At 42.2% G+C, this 18,653-nt stretch overlaps 1 protein-coding gene across 1 annotated transcript in view; it reads left to right on the top strand.

The window, feature by feature from the left end:
• CPVL (carboxypeptidase vitellogenic like) overlaps window positions 1–18,653 on the top strand; it is a 114,035-nt gene that overhangs the window by 60,981 nt on the left and 34,401 nt on the right. The window lies entirely within an intron of this gene.

Below are 18,653 nucleotides of genomic sequence, written 5' to 3'. Positions count from 1 at the left end.
AAATTCTATCATAGGGACACCTGGGTGGCTCAGTCGGTTAAGCAGCCCACTTCAGCTCAGGTTATGATTGCAAGGTCCATGGGTTCGAGCCCCACATCGGGCTCTGTGCTGACAGCTGAGAGCCTGGAGCCTGCTTTGGATTCTGTGTCTCCCTCTATCTCTGCTACCCGCCCCCACCCCCACTCACACTCTGTCTCTCTCTCTCTCTCAAAACTGAGTAAACATTAAAAATTTTAAAAAAAGAAAAGAAATTCTATCGTAAAATTCACCACACTAAAATTTTAACTTTTTTAAATGTTTATTTTTGAGAGAGACAGAGACAGAGTGCAAGCAGGAGAGGGGCAGAGAGAGAGGCAGACACAGAATCCAGATCACGGTTCAGGCTCTGAGCTGGCAGCACAGAGCCTGAGATGCAGCTCAAACTCACAAACTGCAAAATCATGACCTGAGCTGAAGTTGGACACTTAACGGACTGAGCCACCCGGGTGCCCCACCACACTAAAATTTTAAAAAAGAAAAACATTTTTGTTTCATCTAAATAGATGCGAAAAGTGGATTTGATAGAATTAAAATGCACTTACGAGAAGATTTTTGGCAAACTAGTAACAGTATCCGTATTCGTTTCTTATGGCTACTATAATACCATTACCACAGACTTGATGGCATAAACTACAGAAATGTATTTTCTCATAGTTCTGGAGAATAGAAATCAAAGTGTCAGCAAGGACCCATTCCCTTTAGAGGCTCTGTGGGATAATACATTCCTTGTCACTTCCAGTTTCTGGTGGCTCTTAGCATTCCTTGGCTTGTGGCCACATCATTCTAATCTCTGTCTCTGTGGTCACATTGACTTCTCCTGGTCTATGGTCAAATATCCTTCTGCCTCCCTCTTATAAGGAGGCATTTTAGGGACTGCATTTAGGGACATTCTGGATAATCCAGGATAATCTCCCGAAATGCTTAATTTAGTCACATCTGCAAAGTTTGTCTTCCTCCTTTGTTCCTTCGTTCCTTTCTTCCTTTTTTATTTGCTACATAAAGTAACATTTACAGGTACCAGAGATTAGGATTGAGTATCTTTGAGAAGGGGCGATTATTCAGCCTAGCACAGTATGAGACTTCCTTGACTTGATAAAAAATCTACCAAAAGCCTACAATAAGGATTATTCTGTTTCATAAAACAGAATACACATTGCTTTAGAATCAGAGTCCATTATGGTATAAACAAATGAATTAAAAAATGAATGGAGGGATATTCCCATTACTAAATGTATAAGGAATAATGGAATCGTTATTTGGCAAATAGTACAGTAATAGTTGTTTCAGGCAAGAGTCACTAATGGATGCTAAATTCAGTGAGTGAAACTATGATGAGAAACAGGGTATCAATGTCGTCTCAAATATTCCCCTTCAAAATATTTATGATGAAAGGAAAAAATTAGTAACTTCACAGTAAAGAAACCTGGCATGTAGGAACCAAATGATCTCAGTTAACATTACCATTAATGAGACAGATCAATATTATATGCCTCTGATGTATTGTACTAAGAAGACACAATAACACTAATGTGATATTCTTTCAAAAAATGTCTAAGAGGAATTTGATCATGAGGAAACACCAGGCAAACTAAAATTGGGGGACATTTCACAAAATAATTGCTAGTACTGGTCAAAAGGTCACGAAAAACCAAAGATGAAGAAGGAGAAGAGGAAGAGGATGAAGAGAAAGAAGAGGAAGAAGGTTGAGAAAGAAGGAGGAGGAGAGAGAAGGAAGGAAGGAAGGAAGGAAGGAAGGAAGGAAGGAAGGAAGGAAGGAAGGAAGAGAGAAAGAAGAAAAGAAAACAAACAAAACCCAACCTGAGGGACTAAGGAGACTTGAAACCTAAATACATACAATGCATGACCTTTTATTGGATCTAGGACCCTAAAAAGCTTATTAGGTGACAAATGGAAAATTTTGAATAAAATCTGTAGAATAGGAAATGGTTTATGTCAATATTAACTTTCTGGCCTTAATGAGTTCATGGTGATTATGTTAGATGTTAATAATTTGAAGGCTACATAAAGGGTACACAGAAATTCTTTGTACTATATAACAGCTTTATTGAGGATACACTTCACATACTGCAGAATTTACCCATTTAAAATGTTCAGATCTGTGGTTTTTAGGATATTACCACTATTTAATTTCAGAACATTTTCGTCATGTCCCAAAAAATCCCTCATCTTTTAGCAGTAACGCCCACTTTCTCCCTCTCTTCAGCTCCCAGCAACTATTACTCTACCCTTTCTATGGATTCGCCTATTTTAGACATTGTTCTATAAATGGAAGCCCGTAACATGTGGCCTTTTGTGACTGGCCTCGTTCACTTAGCATAATACTTTCAGGTTCATCCATGTAGCTTGTGTCAGTATTTCATTCATTTTTATTGCCAAATAATATTCCGTTGCATGGATATGCCCCCATTTTATTCATCCATTCATCAGTTGTTCCCACTTTTTGATTATTATGACTAATGCTGCTATGAGCATTCATGTGCAAGTTTTTGTGTGGACATGTGTTTTCAATTCTCTCTCAATTCTCTTGGCCATATCCATAGGAATGGAATTTCTGGGTCATGTGGTAACTCTACATCTAACATTTTGAAGAACTGCCAAACTTTCCAAAGTGCTGCGCCATTTTGCAATTTCCCCAGCAATGGATGAGAGTTTGAATTTCTCCACATCTTTGTCAACACTTTGACATTTTTAGTATGAACTATCCCTTTGTGGTTTTGACTGCCGTGTCTCTAATGACTAATGATGTTGAACATCTTTCCATGTGCTTTTCATTGTTCATTTTTGTAAATTCTTGGGAGAAATGTCTCTTCAAGTCCTTTACCCATTTATTAATTGAGTTATTTGCCTTTTTATTGTTGAGTTGTGGGAGTTCTTGATGTATTCTGAATATTAATTAGTCCTTCATCCAGCATAGGATTTGGAAATATTGTCTCCCATTCTGTGGACTGGCCTTCCATTTTCTTGGTGGTGTCCATTGAAGCCCCAAAGTTTTCAATTCTGATGAAGTCCAATTTGTCTCTGTTTTCTTTTGTCACTTATGCTTTTGCTAGTATATCTAAGAAACCAGTGCCTAACTCGAGGTAACAAAGATTTATTCCTATGTTTTCTTTTGGGTTTTATAGTTTTGGCTATTTTTTGTCATTAAAGGAAATTAATAAACCACAGATGAATGCAACAACATAAGGACTCGTAGCTACGGAAGAATACATACAGAACGAACCACGAACACCAAAATAAACGCCAAAATAAATAATATATTATTTGGAGATACGTATATATGTAGCAAAACTTTTATCAAAAGTAAGGAAATTTTAAACCTCAACTTCAGGACAGTGGTGCTCTCTGGAGGGGTAGACAGAGGGTTGGCACAGAGAAGTGCTCTGGGTACATTCAATGGTATTGGTAACATACCAGTTCTTAGGATGGCTGGTGCATTTGTGGATGTCTGTTTATTATTACGCTTCCTAACCTCAGATACAGTATAATATATTCATATATATATATATATATATATATATATGGTATTCATAATAAAATTTTGAAGGAGCTAGACTGTGATTAGTGCTTTGCAGAGGTTTAATTGACCATGTTTTGAGCATATGGACTGCTTAGTATGGCCATGCCTTTAAACTCCTTCAGCATATGACAGAGATTTGCAAGACATTATCATGGAGGCAAAGACAGACACCCATCTACTCTCAGAGACTTCCATCACTCTTCCTCACGGGTAGACATTGGTGACATAATCTGAAATAGCAGGTCATCAAAATAATCTTTTCCTACCTGGCCCTATAGGCCTATTGGTGGGCAACAAATTTACCTTACAAATCATATTCTAGTCCAGCTCCCTGATAGTGGTATCCGGGTGTGTTCAGTGTCAGAATTTAAATTTTCCCTTTCACTTCCAAAGCTATAAAATTCTATTTATCTCATCGACAATAAGCATAATTAGGGCAGTCATCTTACCTTCTTGTTCACCACTCTACACAAGACCTAGCACTGTGTCTGACATATAGCGGGCACTCAGTAAACTTTGATGATGAAAGAATTGTCATGGGAAAAAGGAAGTAAGGTCAAAAGGCTTGGCAGAGAGTAGATGTTGCTTCATACATTTTACTTCCTTTAATTTGCCCTTCTCTTACCATTGTGAAACTGCACTTCCTTGTTGGTTATGGGGTACATCGCTCCTTTTGCTTTAGAAGCACCTGGGGAGGCTTGGGGTGCCTGGGTGGCTCAGTCGGTTGAGCGTCCGACTTCGGCTCAGGTCGTGATCTCACGGTTCATGAGTTCAAGCCCCACGTCGGGCTCTGTGCTGACAGCTCAGGGCCTGGAGCCTGCGTAGGATTCTGTGTCTGCCTCTCTCTCCACTCCTCCCCTGCTCACACTCTGTCTCTCTCTCAAAAATAAATAAATATTAAAAAAAAAAAGAAACACCTGGGGAGCCTCAAACACAACAAAACAAAAACCCTAATCATGGCCCACTCCACCAAATGTTCTGATTTAGTTGCCTAGTATAGCAACTACCACATAGTGTGCAATAAACTTGGAAGGAAAGGCAGGAAAAAGGACAAAATCAGAGAAAAAAGACAGGTGGTTTGTTCATTTATATCATAATAGGTCTTTACAATGAGCTCCTATTTGATTTTAGTAACTGCAGATAATTCACCGGTCTGATTGCCATTGATTATATTATGTGTATTATGTTCCTTCCTCTTTCAGCAGAATCACACACACACACACACACACACACACACACACACACACAAATATACTCCCATACATTGATTATAAGATGTATCTTGATTTTTAAACGAATAAAATGTGGTAGGGTGTGGAGGGTATCTCTAGAATCTAGGAAATGCAGCCCGTACTCTATAAGAGCTATTGGCTCTGAATACCTTGCTCTTTGTAGACCTATGCCCTGGTCCTTAGGCCTTTCTGATAAAGAAATTACACTGTTCTTGTGTAATGATTCTTTAAAAATCTGAATATGTTTGGGGCGCCTGAGTGGCTCAGTCGGTTAAGCGTCCGACTTCAGGTCGTGATCTCACAGTCCTTGAGTTCGAGCCCCGCGTCGGGCTCTGTGCTGACAGCTCAGAGACTGGGGCCTGCTTCAGATTCTGTGTCTCCCTCTCTGTCTGCCCCTCCCCTGCTCATGCTCTGTCTCTCTCTGTCTCAAAAATAAATAAAAATGTTAAAAAAAATTTTTTTATTTTTTTAATAATTTTTTTTAACGTTTACTTATTTTTGAGAGAGAGACAGTGCATGAACGGGGGAGGGTCAGAGAGAGAGAGGGAGACACAGAATCTGAAACAGGCTCCAGGCTCTGAGCTGTCAGCACAGAGCCCGACGCGGGGCTTGAACTCACGAACAGCGAGATCATGACCTGAGCCGAAGTCGGACGCTTAACCGACTGAGCCACCCAGGCGCCCCCCAAAAATATTTTTTTTAAAGAAAAATCTGAATACGTTTTTAACCTCCCTTTCTCTGTCTGGTTATAGTTCTTGCCTTCCACAAAATATATAAGCTATATTTTCAAAGACTAAATGTGCACGAGAGAGAGAATGTGAGGGGGAGTGTGTGTGTGGCGGTGGGGGCGGGGGTGGATTTCCTGTGTGAAACCATTATTTCAATGAACGGGAGTTCCAGCTCTATACCTAAGGGTCATTTGGATCCAAATCAAAGCAGTGACCTTGGATTTGAAGTTGCTTCTGTTGCTAAATTGGAAGACCACTGCAGTTTCAAGAGGTGCATCTCCAAATGCCACTACTTACCTCCACATGCTTGTGTTTTTAAAGGTTAAATTGCCCTGGGGTAGGGCTCAGTTTGCTGTGTTTGAAAGTTCATCTTGTCAGGAAATTGTAAATATAAAGTTACATTTCCCTGTCATTTATCATTCTGCAGCTCATTAAGTTTCAACTAATTGCATCTTCAGAATTCAGGACCTTAATGTTTCTCAGCTTTACCACCAGATGAAAAATCTTAACACCCAGGTCATTAGAGTTCTATTTACTTATCCTAGGCTATCAAAAGATCTTCGTTTAGAAATGGGCAGGTCCTGATTAGTGAATGTGAGTTAGAAATTTGAAAGGGAGATATTTCTAGCAAATCTAACTCATTTTAGTGGTCATTCTAATTGCTTGTGACATTTTCCTTAATGACATCTTCTGATGGCAAAATGGCTATGGCAACAGTGGCCAGGAAACTAGATTTGATAAATGTCTAGCGTCCAAGAAAACTTTAACACTTAAATGGGTCTGACTCTTCAACTTCTTAGTTGGACTCTAAGCTTCCACAAAGCATGATGGGAAAAGTCAGCCTTTGTTGACTGTAAGCCGCTGTGATCACTTTTCTTCCAAACCCTTTGAAGACAATGAAGGGATACCAGCGCCCCTTCTATGAAAAGCTTCTGGAAGGAGGAAGTAGTCCCAGTGAAATACAACTAAAGAGAGGGAAGCTAATCCTGGGACATTTGTTTTATGTAATCGTAGCCTAGAGACAAGCAACCACCACTTTACAGACAAATAAAAATAGCATACATTTGAAAATCAATTTATACTGCAGAGTTCATTATGTATTCATTTTTCCTGTTTCAGTTATAATCCAAGTGCAAGAGTAGTACTAATGTTTTCATGAGCTGAACTTCTTCTGGGCTCCTTTAATTTTTAAGCATTTCAATGAATAGAAGGGAAAGAGAATACTCATAAATTATGAAACAGACTTTGATTTCACCCAAACTTGTCATGCTTTTGATACCTTTTCTTGTTTGTCCTTTAGATTTATGTTGGGACCAGGGGCGCCTTGGTGGCTTAGTCGGTTAAACGTCCGACCTCAGCTCAGGTCATGATCTCATGGTTCGTGGGTTTAAGCCCCGGCTCAGAGCCTGGAGCCTGCTTCAGATTCTGTGTCTCCTTCTTTCTCTGTCCCTTCCCTGCTCACTCTCTGTTTCTCTCTCTCTCTTTCTCTCTCTCTCAAAAATAAATGAACATTAAAAAATTAAATTTATGTTGGGATGAAATGTTTAAATGACAACCAACACATATTTTTATTTTCTTACTTCTTTAAGTTGTGTGAAAACACATGCCACGTAAATTGGTTTGTTTTCCGTTGCTTTGCCTGGTAAGCACCGTAATCAGTTGCAAGGGCTTTATTTTGTTGTGTGAAGGTACCTCATGCTCAAAACTTTAGAAGGCACATTTGTGATTTATGGCGGTAGGAAAAGTAGAATTTAATCTGGAGTTACCCAAATACGGCAGGGGGAGGGTGGTATGAGGAGAAAGATAATAAATGACGATACCATTTGCTAGGTAGGGTCCAGGGATCTAAAAATCAATAAGCAAAGAAATGCATATTTAAATCCAGTTGCCAGGAAACCCAACTGCTGTGACATAAAGGCAATTATATCAGTTGACTTTACTTTGAAAAGATAAACAGGGAAAGAGTGAGGAGAGTAGTCCTTTCTGGATACAGTGAGGAGTATCTCTTGTGCAATAAATGTCACCACACAGCAGTAGCTTCCCCATCTGTAGTCCTCATGCCATAGTATAATAGGAGAAGATGCAAAAACAATGACGGAAATGTAAAACACCGGACCGTCGGAAACCGGTGTGGGAGGAAAATAGGAAAGCTTTAATTTTTTTTTTAATTTTAAAAAAAGGAAATAAAAAAAAAATAAGCTCTGCTAATGTTTAGTAGGTGGATGGGCACTGGACACTTATGTGGTCTGTATGTTAGAGAGTCACCTAGCAGCTGTGACGGAGCCAGAATACAAAGCCAGTGTTTTGGTTTTTCTAACCTTCGCCATCATCACTTGAGCCCATTTGCCTCCAGGATCTGACTCCGGGTTTAGTGCTTTTTCCACGTGAGTTTCCTCTTCTGCCATCAGAATGTGACTTAATTCAGTGGCAGTGGACCTTGTCTATTGGTTCAAAAGGGGAGGCAGTGTTCGCGCCCTTCCTGCGGCCTGAGGAAACCATATTCTCAGCCTCTGGGAATTAGACTTATAGGAGTGGCTTTTCTGGCTCTTTGGACGAGTGGCTACTTACTCTTGTCCTCTACTAATATGAAGGCAAAGTAATCCTCATTTGCAGGGAACTGGAACTTTCTCAGGCTGGAAGGGAAGTTTGTGCTGGGAGAAGAGAATGTGGACAGGTTGACGCGTGTCAAAGGCCAGCCGGAACCTGAAGTGGACCGCACTTTGCTGAGTGTTCTACTCACGGGGTAGTGGAGGGCCTGCCTTGCCACTGTCCGTATTCCCTTTGGGAGTGTCTGAGCACTTCTGAACTGATGCCCGTTAAGGTCATTTGGTACTTCTCCTGTGACAAGACCACCCTGCTTTCTGTTAGTCTTTGGGATAGCTTCAGTAGGAGGTCATTTCTCTGCCCTGCCCAGGCAGAAGGGAGAGCAGGCAATGGTGACATTGTACGGTGGCAGGGCCTCCGCTTCCCTGTTTTGTCCTCTCGAAGACCTTGGTGGACCCACTCGATTTTGTGGCGGTGCTATTTGCTTTTGAACTTGAGCGACCGCGATGTGGAGGAGCCGGGAGCTGGAAGGGGACTCGAATGTGTCCCGTAGCTCCTGTCTTCCTGTAAAAACTGAGGCTGTAGGAACGACTTCTACTCCCGCCCATGAACTCTTTTCCAGTTTCCTTTGTCCCGCTCAATGAACTGCTGATAGCTCCTCTAAGAGTGGCTGTCCTTGGAAGTTGTGCCTGTCCTTTGGCAGCTGTTGACAAAGGGACAGATTTTCTTCACAGGGTATGCCAAACCCAAGGTATAATGGCGGCTGTCCAATAGAAATATAACGCAAGCCACATATGTAATTTTAAATTTTTCGAGAAGAAACATTAAAAATATATAAAGACATAGGTGAAATTAATTTTAATACCATTTCTTTACCCCAATATACCCAAAATGTTATCAACACGCAATCAATATTAAGAAATTATTGAGAGAGGCGCCTGAGTGGCTCAGTCGGTTAAGCCTCCGACTCTTGATTTCAACTCGGGTCACGATCTCATAGTTTGTGAGCTCGAGCCCTGCGTTAAGCTCTGTGCTGACAGAGGGAGCCTGCTTGGGATTTTCTCTCTCCCCCTTTCTCTGCCCCTCCCCAGCTTGCATATGTGCTTGCTCGTGCATGATCTCTCCCGAAATAAATAAATAAACATTAAAAAAGAAATTATTGAGATATTTTACATTCTTTTCTTTGTACTAAGCCATCACAGTTCCAGTGTGTATCTTAGACTTATAGCATATCTCAATTTAGACTAGCCATGTTTCAGCCACATGTAGCTGGTGGCCACTGTATTGATTAGTGTAGGTCAATATCTGTGGACTTAATTATTATAAATTATAGCATTTTTTATTTGTTCCATGGGGCTGTTTCTTGTTGCTTGGGTTGAGTGCAAATGTGTACTCATTAATGAAGTCCATTTAATAATGGGGAAAAAGGAAAGATTTGGCTCCTTGGCCTACCTTTCAGTAGAATAATAACATTGGCAAGCATGAGACAGTCTTTGGAGATGACCCTTGGTGTGATCTTGAAGCTGACATTCTGATGACCAGGAGGACAATTCCTCTCTCGAGAGGCTTGTCTGGGGGAATGGACAGTCCTGCTCCGGGAGCAATTTCAGTTCGTTAATCCAGTTATTGTAATGAGGGTCAGAGACGACTCTTAAGAGGTTAGGAAATCAGAAAAAGGCTCTGAGAGCAGACCCTGAAGAAGAAGCCGAGTAACGAATCCCCTCAAGTGGGCCCCCATGACTTTTCTATTCAAACTGGAGGAAATGCATTATTCTGGGTCATTATTAGAAGTAATTTTAAGTGTGCTATTCTAGGTAGTTAAATTTTCTTTCAAAGAGCTCAGGGTCGCAGTGATGGCTTGCTGGATCCTTTTCAAGTTGGCTTTGCTTTCTTGTTCCCCTCGCAAAGCAACTGAATTATTTAGTTAAGTTGCAAGAAAGGAGGAATCATTTTCTTTGGCCAAAAGACATTATTTGTATAATCGCCGGACACTCACTCAAACTTGTTTCTCCCCTTTCGTTTTTCTTTACTTGTCTTGGCAAAACCAGCTGGTAGGGGAATGGCAGGCACATGGGGGTGTTTATTCTAAGTTTATTTCCCCCTCTGTCTTTGTCTTCCCTTTTCCTTAAACCTGGAAGCAAATTACATCCCTTTTGAAGAACAGCTTGGTTGCAGAAGGGACTACTGTTTCATTCGATCGTTGCACAATTTTCCACCAGTCCTCTCTAGGCAGGCTTCCTGAGCATGGCAGTCCTATATCCCCACAGAATCCCCAGGAAGAAGTAGGGCCAAAAGCACAAGCGGTGGGTAGGTAGGGTTGAGGCATCGTCCACGAAAGGATAACAACTCTGCCTCCAGTCGGGAACATTTCTTGAACGTTATACTCCGCAGCTGAAATTTAGTTTTTCATTTGCAGTTGAGTTTTTGGGAAACCCTCGGGAATTCCCCTGTGTCGAAGTGGATATTAGTGAAGTTAATTCTCTTCTGTTCAGGAGAAAGGCACTGGTGGGTCATGCTAATTGCTTCAGGCAGAAAAGAACTCCCAGCTACATTGGAGTTTGTAATAGAAAAATGATAAGTAAGGCGGCCAGGAGAGGAAGTGTGGAGGGCTGCTTTGTAGGAGTTTCATTGATTTAGCATCTGTAGGGAAAGCTTCTCTTAAAAAAAAATTTTTTTTTATTAGTGAACAGGAGAACATTCAAAACTAAGACAGATAGCGGCCAACTGGGAATGCTGTGCAGCCTGGAATAGCTTAGGCTGCTGTTCAATCATTTCCCCAAACAGGAAACCACAAAATGTTAGAGATTAAGGTCACTAGATCATTGGGAAAAGAGCATAACTTTGTCTGCAAAGTATTATGATGGATTGTAAATGGGCCAAAATATAAGCATAAATCTTTCGTCTAAAAATGCAACAATAAAAATCCAGCCTTCTCGCAAAGCACAGTTTGCTTTCCTGTCATACTGCTGCTGCCCCTTCGGCAGCATTTCAGAAATTGTCCTAATAAGTGGAGGAGCAAAGTGGGGGAAACAGAGAGAAAACCTTTGTGTTCTCTGTGGGTGACACGTGTGTTTCGGTTTGGGTTTTGAAAAAAGAAGCTATCGTTTAGATCAGTAAGGGGCCCTCACATGATTTATTTTCAGTCTTGCGCTTTTCTACCGGTGACAATGAAAATATATCAAAATCACATTCATATACATTTCTTCCCCAAATCTCTTCTTTCAAGTATTCAGTTGTATAGCCACCATGAAAAAGCACAGATGTCTTTTTCCACCTGTGAGTATCACGTGGGACCTCCCAACTTGAAGTCAAAATCTGATTTCAGAAGGCATGGGGTCTTTTTACTGGACTCTGCAGGTAAACTGGTCTGCAGCTATCTTTGGCTAACAGTTGGTTGCTTTTTATCTGCCTGGAAAATATTTACCCTTCAGGAGTATACACTGTGTAAAATAAGGTTAATTATCTGATTCTGTTCGTCAGATCTTTACAAAGGAGGGGTTTTCTTGCTGAGAGACTTAAATCCATGAAAAAAACTGATTTAGGGGTGCCTGGGTGGCTCTGTCAGTTAAGCATCTGACTTCAGCTCAGGTCATGATCTCGTGGTTCACAGTTCAAGCCCCGCGTCGGGAGCTCAGAGCCTGGATCCCGCTTTGGATTCTGTGTCTCCCTCTCTCTGTTCCTCCCCTACTTGCACCCTGTCTCGCTCTCTCTGTCTCAAAAATAATAAAGAATTTAAAAAAAAAACCCTGATTTATATACATCCAGAACCTTGAAAGGTTTATGGTTTGAAGTGTTGAAATGACTAGACTTTAGAAAGATTTAAGTGGAACTGACTTTTTTGTTGACCCCTCTTTTTTTTTTTATTTTTTTTTTTAACGTTTATTCATTTTTGAGACACAGAGAGAGACAGAGCAGGAGGAGGAAAGGGGCAGAGAGAGAGGGAGACACAGAATCCAAAGCAGGCTCCAGGCTCCGAGCTGTCAGCACAGAGCCCGACGTGGGGCTCGAACTCACAAACCGTGAGATCATGACCTGAGCCGAAGTGGGACGCTCAACCAACTGAGCCACCCAGGCGCCCTTGTTGACCCCTCTTTTAAGGAAAACTTAGACATGAAAGAGTAAATTTGCCTCTCCTCTTCTAATTATTCGCTGGTTTTTAGAAAGTTAAAAAATATGGAGCATTAGGAGGAGAGGGGGTCACATCTTTTGATACCTGTTCCCTGGGTGTCTCGTCCTCAGGCTCCCCACCAATATTTACTATCGAATAAGTGGAGATTTCACGTGAGCAGATTCAACAAGCAAACAAACAAAACACACTCCATGTATAACTGAGCATGCATTCTTTCCTCCAACTCAGACAAAAGGTCACTTCCCTTCCATTTTCAATGGAAGTGAAACTCAGCTGCCCGTGAATCCTGGAAGGGAAGGAAATAAATGAAGAGAGTTGGATCGAGACCTACTGATCTTTCGTTTTTACTGATGACAAAGACACAGATACAGAGAAATATTTTCCTCTTCTAAGAAAAACAGTGGCATAAGCGTTGGATAGATGACAGGTACTCTTGCACCCTTGCGGGGGGTGGGGGTGGGGGGACACTGAGGAAGGGGTGGATACAGTGTTAGCTCGTTGTGGGTGAGTGGAAATACAGGCACTGCATGGCCAGATCTCCCAGTAATTAGACGCCGGCATCTAATTGCAACACTGTGTAGACTACGCGAGTGTTTATCTGCAAGCTGAATGCCGACTTCAGGCAGCCCACTTAAAAGTTATGCGCTCCACTATAGAAACTTAACTTTTCAGGTTAATTTTTGAACGGGAGTGACAACAACATTGCTAAAACGCTGCTCTTCAGGCTACAGGATACGTTTTGCATCTCACATCCCATCTGGCCCTCCCAGCAATCCTAGAACATAAATATTCCCCTTCACAGAGGAGAAAATTAAGGCTCGGAGTGGGTCGATGACATACCCATTTTACAGATGAGGAGATGGAAATCTAGATGGATTGAGTCACTTAAGATGATCTTGCTAGTAAGAGGCAGAGTTAGGATTTCAAACCCGGCCGCGGAGCCTGTGCTCTTAACTATAAACATGCATCCTTCATTCCATGCTTATCTTTAGGTTTGCTTCCTGCCTGTGGAATTACAAATCTAGGATAAACTACCTATTCAACGTGCTCCTTTGGGGGCAGTGATTTAGACGGTGAGGCAGTACAGAAGAGGGCTAAGGACCACACATTTGAGACTCAAGCAGATCTGAACTTGAGGCTCTGTCCCCAGTTTGCCTCCTCTCCCTGTACCTCTGTCTCCTTGTCCCTAAAATGGGATAAATTACATCGGCCTTCTGGGGGTGCTGTGAAATCATGGATGCAAAATGCTTAGCACCGCTTCCCCAACATAAGAGGAATGAGAAAGTTCCACTCTGATTCCAAACTGTCCGTTTAAAAGCTATGCTCTTTACCATACTTTTCTAGCCGTGAATTATGGGCAAATTCCTTGCCGTCTTGAACCCTATGCTTCAAAACTGAAACTCCTTTTAAAAGAGTAATTTATAAACTCATGGCTCCGACTACCAAAAAAAGACTGCTGAGGTATCGTGGCCAATGTGTGTAAAATTAATAGTGAAAGGCATGTTATTTCAGGCGTTTGAATAGATGGAGTTCAGGTTTATCCCAGCTGGACTTCCTCCTACTGTAGGCCTTTTCTGGAAGGGTGAGATTGGCAACTAAGTGTTTGACTCAGAAGGACCATACGCATATTCTGAAGGCTTATTTTAGAAGAAGTGCTTCATTGAGTCTTTCAAGTCCTTATCCGAGTATCAACCCCTCTGAAAGGGAGGAGGACCTCACACTCATTGAATTAATTTGTGTCAGGCACTGTTCTAGCAACTCTGTGCACATTATCTCATTTACTGTCACTACCATGAGATGTAGGTCTTAACCATATTCATATCCAGAAAAGGGAATGAAGCCCATGGAGGTTAAGCCACACGTCCAGGGGTTCCCAGTTATTGTATACTGGGGCATGGGGGGCACTGGTCCATTGGTGTATGAGTTTGGATTTCATGCTTTCAGCAACAGAAACAACTGTGCTTGCTTGAAGCATAAAAGAAATTAATCAGATGACATGATAGGTCACAGAATTCCCAGAAAAAAAAAAAATTGATTGAAGCACTGGATGGAGACTAAGGAAAATTCTGGGGATCTAGGACAGAAAGCTAGTGGGCAGACTCATCAGGGAAGCCTATGTTACTCTGCCCACAATTCACATTTTATGAAAAGAGCATTTGAGTGCCTTAGCTTGGGTCACATGCTCATCCCTTGCACAGAGGAGGCAGGATATTGTGATTGACAGCCTCTACCAAGGCTGGATCCATTGGGGGGGGGTGTGGGAGTCCAGGAACCAGGGGAAGAGAGAGTGGACCTAGGCAGGCCAAAGCAACAGACGATCGATGTACAGCATTATAGAAAACCTTTAGAGAATGCAATTGACTCTTCCCAGTGTCAATACTTTTTCTGGGATGCCCAGCACTGAGCAAGGGCTATGGAGCCAGGAGAGCCTCGTTCTCAAGGAGCCCAAGCTCTGCCACAGCTGCTTCATCAGTGGTACTCCCTTCGACAGAAGTGAGACGTCTGTTGCCAGCTGGATAACGTCCTTGCACACATCATTGTCCATGGAGCCGAAGTGAGAAATGACTGAGAGATGTCACCAGACTTGGACCAACAGACCAACGTTATTTCTGAACTGGAGACGTGAACTGTGTCTCACACTCAACCAACTCTCCCTTGCCAGAGGCTTTCGGTAGCACAAAACATTTAGCTACGGGGAGTCAGTAAATGCCTGTTGGTTTGAAGGAATTTGGCTCCTTTCTTAAGGAGTTCTGGGTAGAAGTTTGGAAGTCTGGGATCTCAGACATGTTGTGAGCCCTCGCTGTGTCACAATTTCCTTAACAGTAAGGTGGAGGCAGACGTCGTAATTCCTCTCGTCCTGACCTCAAGAAACAGCGTGAGAATAAAGTCATATGTACGTGAAAGCACTGTGGGAGGTAAAGAACATAATAAAAATGCTTTTCTCATCTCTGCCTTTGCCTCTACCAAACAAACAAACAAACAAACAAACAAGATGCTTAAAATCGAAACCACCTTCTACCATTTCTTATAAATGCCTGAATTCTGGAATGGATTTTTAAGATCATCTACAAACAAACTAGTTATGCTGTTTGCCTAGTTGTCACAAAAAATTGAGAGCTGGTACTATTTGGGTTAATACAAATTATTCCTTCATAAAGACCCATTTTTGCCACCCATGGTTCCCCAAACTTAGTGTTATTGTTTGTTTTATTATTTTTTCATTATAAAACCCCCTAATCACATTTTCAAAAACAGACCAAACCAAAACAACAGCAACAACAACAAAAAACCCACCTAGAAAACAGTCAAGTTAGAACAAATTACCGACACTGCAGCTACCTTAACTGTTGGTATTTTGATGTATTCTTTTCCCAAGCTTGAAGCATCTTTTAAACTTTTTTAATGGTTATTTATTTATTTTTGAGAGAGAGAGAGAGAGACAGAGTGCGAGCGGGAGAGGGGCAGAGAGAGAGGGAGACCCAGAATCCAAAGCAGGTTCCAGGCTCCGAGCTGTCTGCACGGAGCCCGACTCGGGGCTCGAACTCACGAACCATGAGATCATGACCGGAGCCGAAGTCGGACGCTCGCCCGACTGAGCCACCCGGAAGCCCGATGAAGCATCTTTTAAAAAAAAAAGTCACAATCATAGAGTACAAAGAATCATAGTCTTCGCTGATGTTTTTTTTTTTTTAATTTTTTTTTCAACGTTTATTTATTTTTGGGACAGAGAGAGACAGATTATGAACCAGGGAGGGGCAGAGAGAGAGGGAGACACAGAATCGGAAACAGGCTCCAGGATCTGAGCCATCAGCCCAGAGCCTGACTCGGGGCTCGAACTCACGGACCGTGAGATCGTGACCTGGCTGAAGTCGGACGCTTAACCGACTGCGCCACCCAGGCACCCCCCTTCGCTGATGATTTAATAAGAAGTATTTTTTCACGTCTTTGCAAAACCATCCATTTCACCGCGCTAACTGGTCAGACCTCGAGTAAAAGAAAAGAAAATTTTCCAGAGGGAGTGCCTTTGCCGTTGAAAGGAGGCTTCGCAGCTGTCCAGGAAGGAAAGCGAGGAAACAGGAAGTTAAGTGTTTAGGGGTGCTGCCTCGCGTGTCACTGGAGGCCAGCTGCAGCCAGTGATCCTCCTGTGCCTGGTTTTGTTACAGTCACTACTGAGAAGACAAGGGTAGCTGAAAGCCGCCTTCATTTCTGTCTCCTCCTCTCTGTCTTTAGATCTCGTTGCTTAAAATATCATCAAGCCTTGGGGAGAAGCTTGCCCCAGACTGTCCCAGGGTTAGCTTGAAAGCCCAGCGTCCTGGAAAACGCCTCAGGCCAGGGCAAACCCGGGGCTGTTGGTCACCCTAGAGGAAGGAGTGGAACTAATGTGTGCCAACGTGTGCCCTTGGGCTTCAGGACCACCCCCCACCCACACCTCCACCCCCCCCCCATGCTCCACGCTCACCCCTCCCCCCAGCCTCTTGGCTTACTGGATCCTGGGGTATCTCCCCACTCATCCAGCCCTAAAGGCAACTGAAATATTCCTGTCAGGGCTGATGAGAGTAAATGTGACATTTAGATAAAAATAAAAGCTCTGGAATTCTTATATTTAATGCTGGCAGCCTTAAATGCCAGCTTTGAAATCATTTTGCTTGATCATTAATCTTTAATTTTTTTTTTGTTGCATTTGACTTATGTGCCCTTTAGAAGTTAAAAATGTTTTCCTTACTTTAAAAAGAAGATTTCCATTGCCCACCCTCCCCCCGAAGTGGGCCTTCTACCCATCACATGCACAAAATTAGGCAGTTCAGCCCTTCACTGCCTCGTTCCAGAGAGTTAGTGCTCTCGTTTGTGTTGAGTCTTGAATAGCAAAGGGTACGGCTCAGGCATGGACTTCATTTCAATTCAGTCCAACAAACCTGTGCTCTAATGCTGTACAAATAAGCCTGTTTTTTTTTGCTGTGACCTGTGGATTTGCATCCCCGAAAGAGAACACATTCAAATCAATTTCAAAATACACTGATGATAGTGAGATAGCTACAAGAGACCCTCAGAAAGAGGCAGGCTTCATTTAGTAGCCACGGAGTGGAAACCAGCCAGATGCACTTGTGTATTTGCTAGTTAATCAGCATCTTTTCATTGAATTCTGGAAGAGGAACTACTTTATAGATAATTATCTTTGTTAATCAGGCCTTCCTAGGATGATGGAGTATTTAAGCCTTGTTCCTTGGTACAGATCATGTGTAATTGCTTCCATACTGTTGGCAAGACAGCTGTAGGAGTTTTGCATGCACCGTAAGTACCCAAGGTCTTTGAGGCAATGTCTTTGTATAAACAACGCACATTTTTATGGCTATAGTTGAGTTGAGTTTTTTAAAGAGGCTTTAAATCGATCAGGAGTTTTCCCTTTGGGTTTCTGCTCAGGAGAGCGGAAGTGGTGGTGGTGACGGAGTAACATGAGAGGCCCAGGGCCCTTTCATCTTAGGCTGAATCCTGGCCCACTGCTGCTTGAGGATTTGGAGTGTGTAAAAGTCCTGGGCTGTTTAATTATGTGCAAGCCTTTTAAGAAGCCTGCACCAGGAGGGCAGAGATAGAAACATATGCAGTGAAACATTTTCAATCCAATTTGAGGATTCGACCAAAGGTCTTCACTTGAGCAAAACCAGAACTTCCAAGTAGATCAAAGGGTAGCGTGGAGTTGAGGAAAACCTCTTTGTTGGGGGTTGAGTGACAATGCCTTAGGAGAATTAAGGTCATGTTAGTTGCATAAAAACAACCTAAGAAGAGTGGAAAACAAAGGAGAAAATTACTCAGCTTTGTGCCACCTAAATTAACCAACCGTATTCCTTTTCTTTAAAGGTGCATGCCATATATGTAAATATGTATACCTATTTTATACGCTCATAATTGTGAAATATATTTGACTTTCAGCTTTCATACTTAACCGTGTGTGATAAGTATTGCTTATCACATTGCCACACGGTTCAATGAAACATTTTAAATGGTTTTGCACTATCCGATAGAAAATCTGTACCATAGTTTATGTAACCAGTCACTAATTATGGAACTTTTAGACTGTGTTCAAGTTTTTCATTATAAGACGTGATAAACAGGGCGCTATATATATAGATATTTCTTTGGGCTTATTTTCATAGAATTCCTTTCACAATCTGGGGTTACGGGGACAGCGAGCCTCAACATGTTAAAATCTTTTTGTTAAAAATGGATCATTGTCGGGGCGCCTGGGTGGCGCAGTCGGTTAAGCGTCCGACTTCAGCCAGGTCACGATCTCGCCGTCCGTGAGTTCGAGCCCCGCGTCAGGCTCTGGGCTGATGGCTCAGAGCCTGGAGCCTGTTTCCGATTCTGTGTCTCCCTCTCTCTCTGCCCCTCCCCCGTTCATGCTCTGTCTCTCTCTGTCCCAAAAATAAATAAACGTTGAAAAAAAAATT

The sequence above is a fragment of the Lynx canadensis genome, chromosome A2 (assembly GCF_007474595.2).
Source record: "Lynx canadensis isolate LIC74 chromosome A2, mLynCan4.pri.v2, whole genome shotgun sequence".
In the NCBI taxonomy this organism is placed as follows: domain Eukaryota; kingdom Metazoa; phylum Chordata; class Mammalia; order Carnivora; family Felidae; genus Lynx; species Lynx canadensis.
The sequence above is the reverse complement of the archived record's forward strand: the minus strand, read 5'-3'. Positions and strand labels throughout refer to the sequence as shown.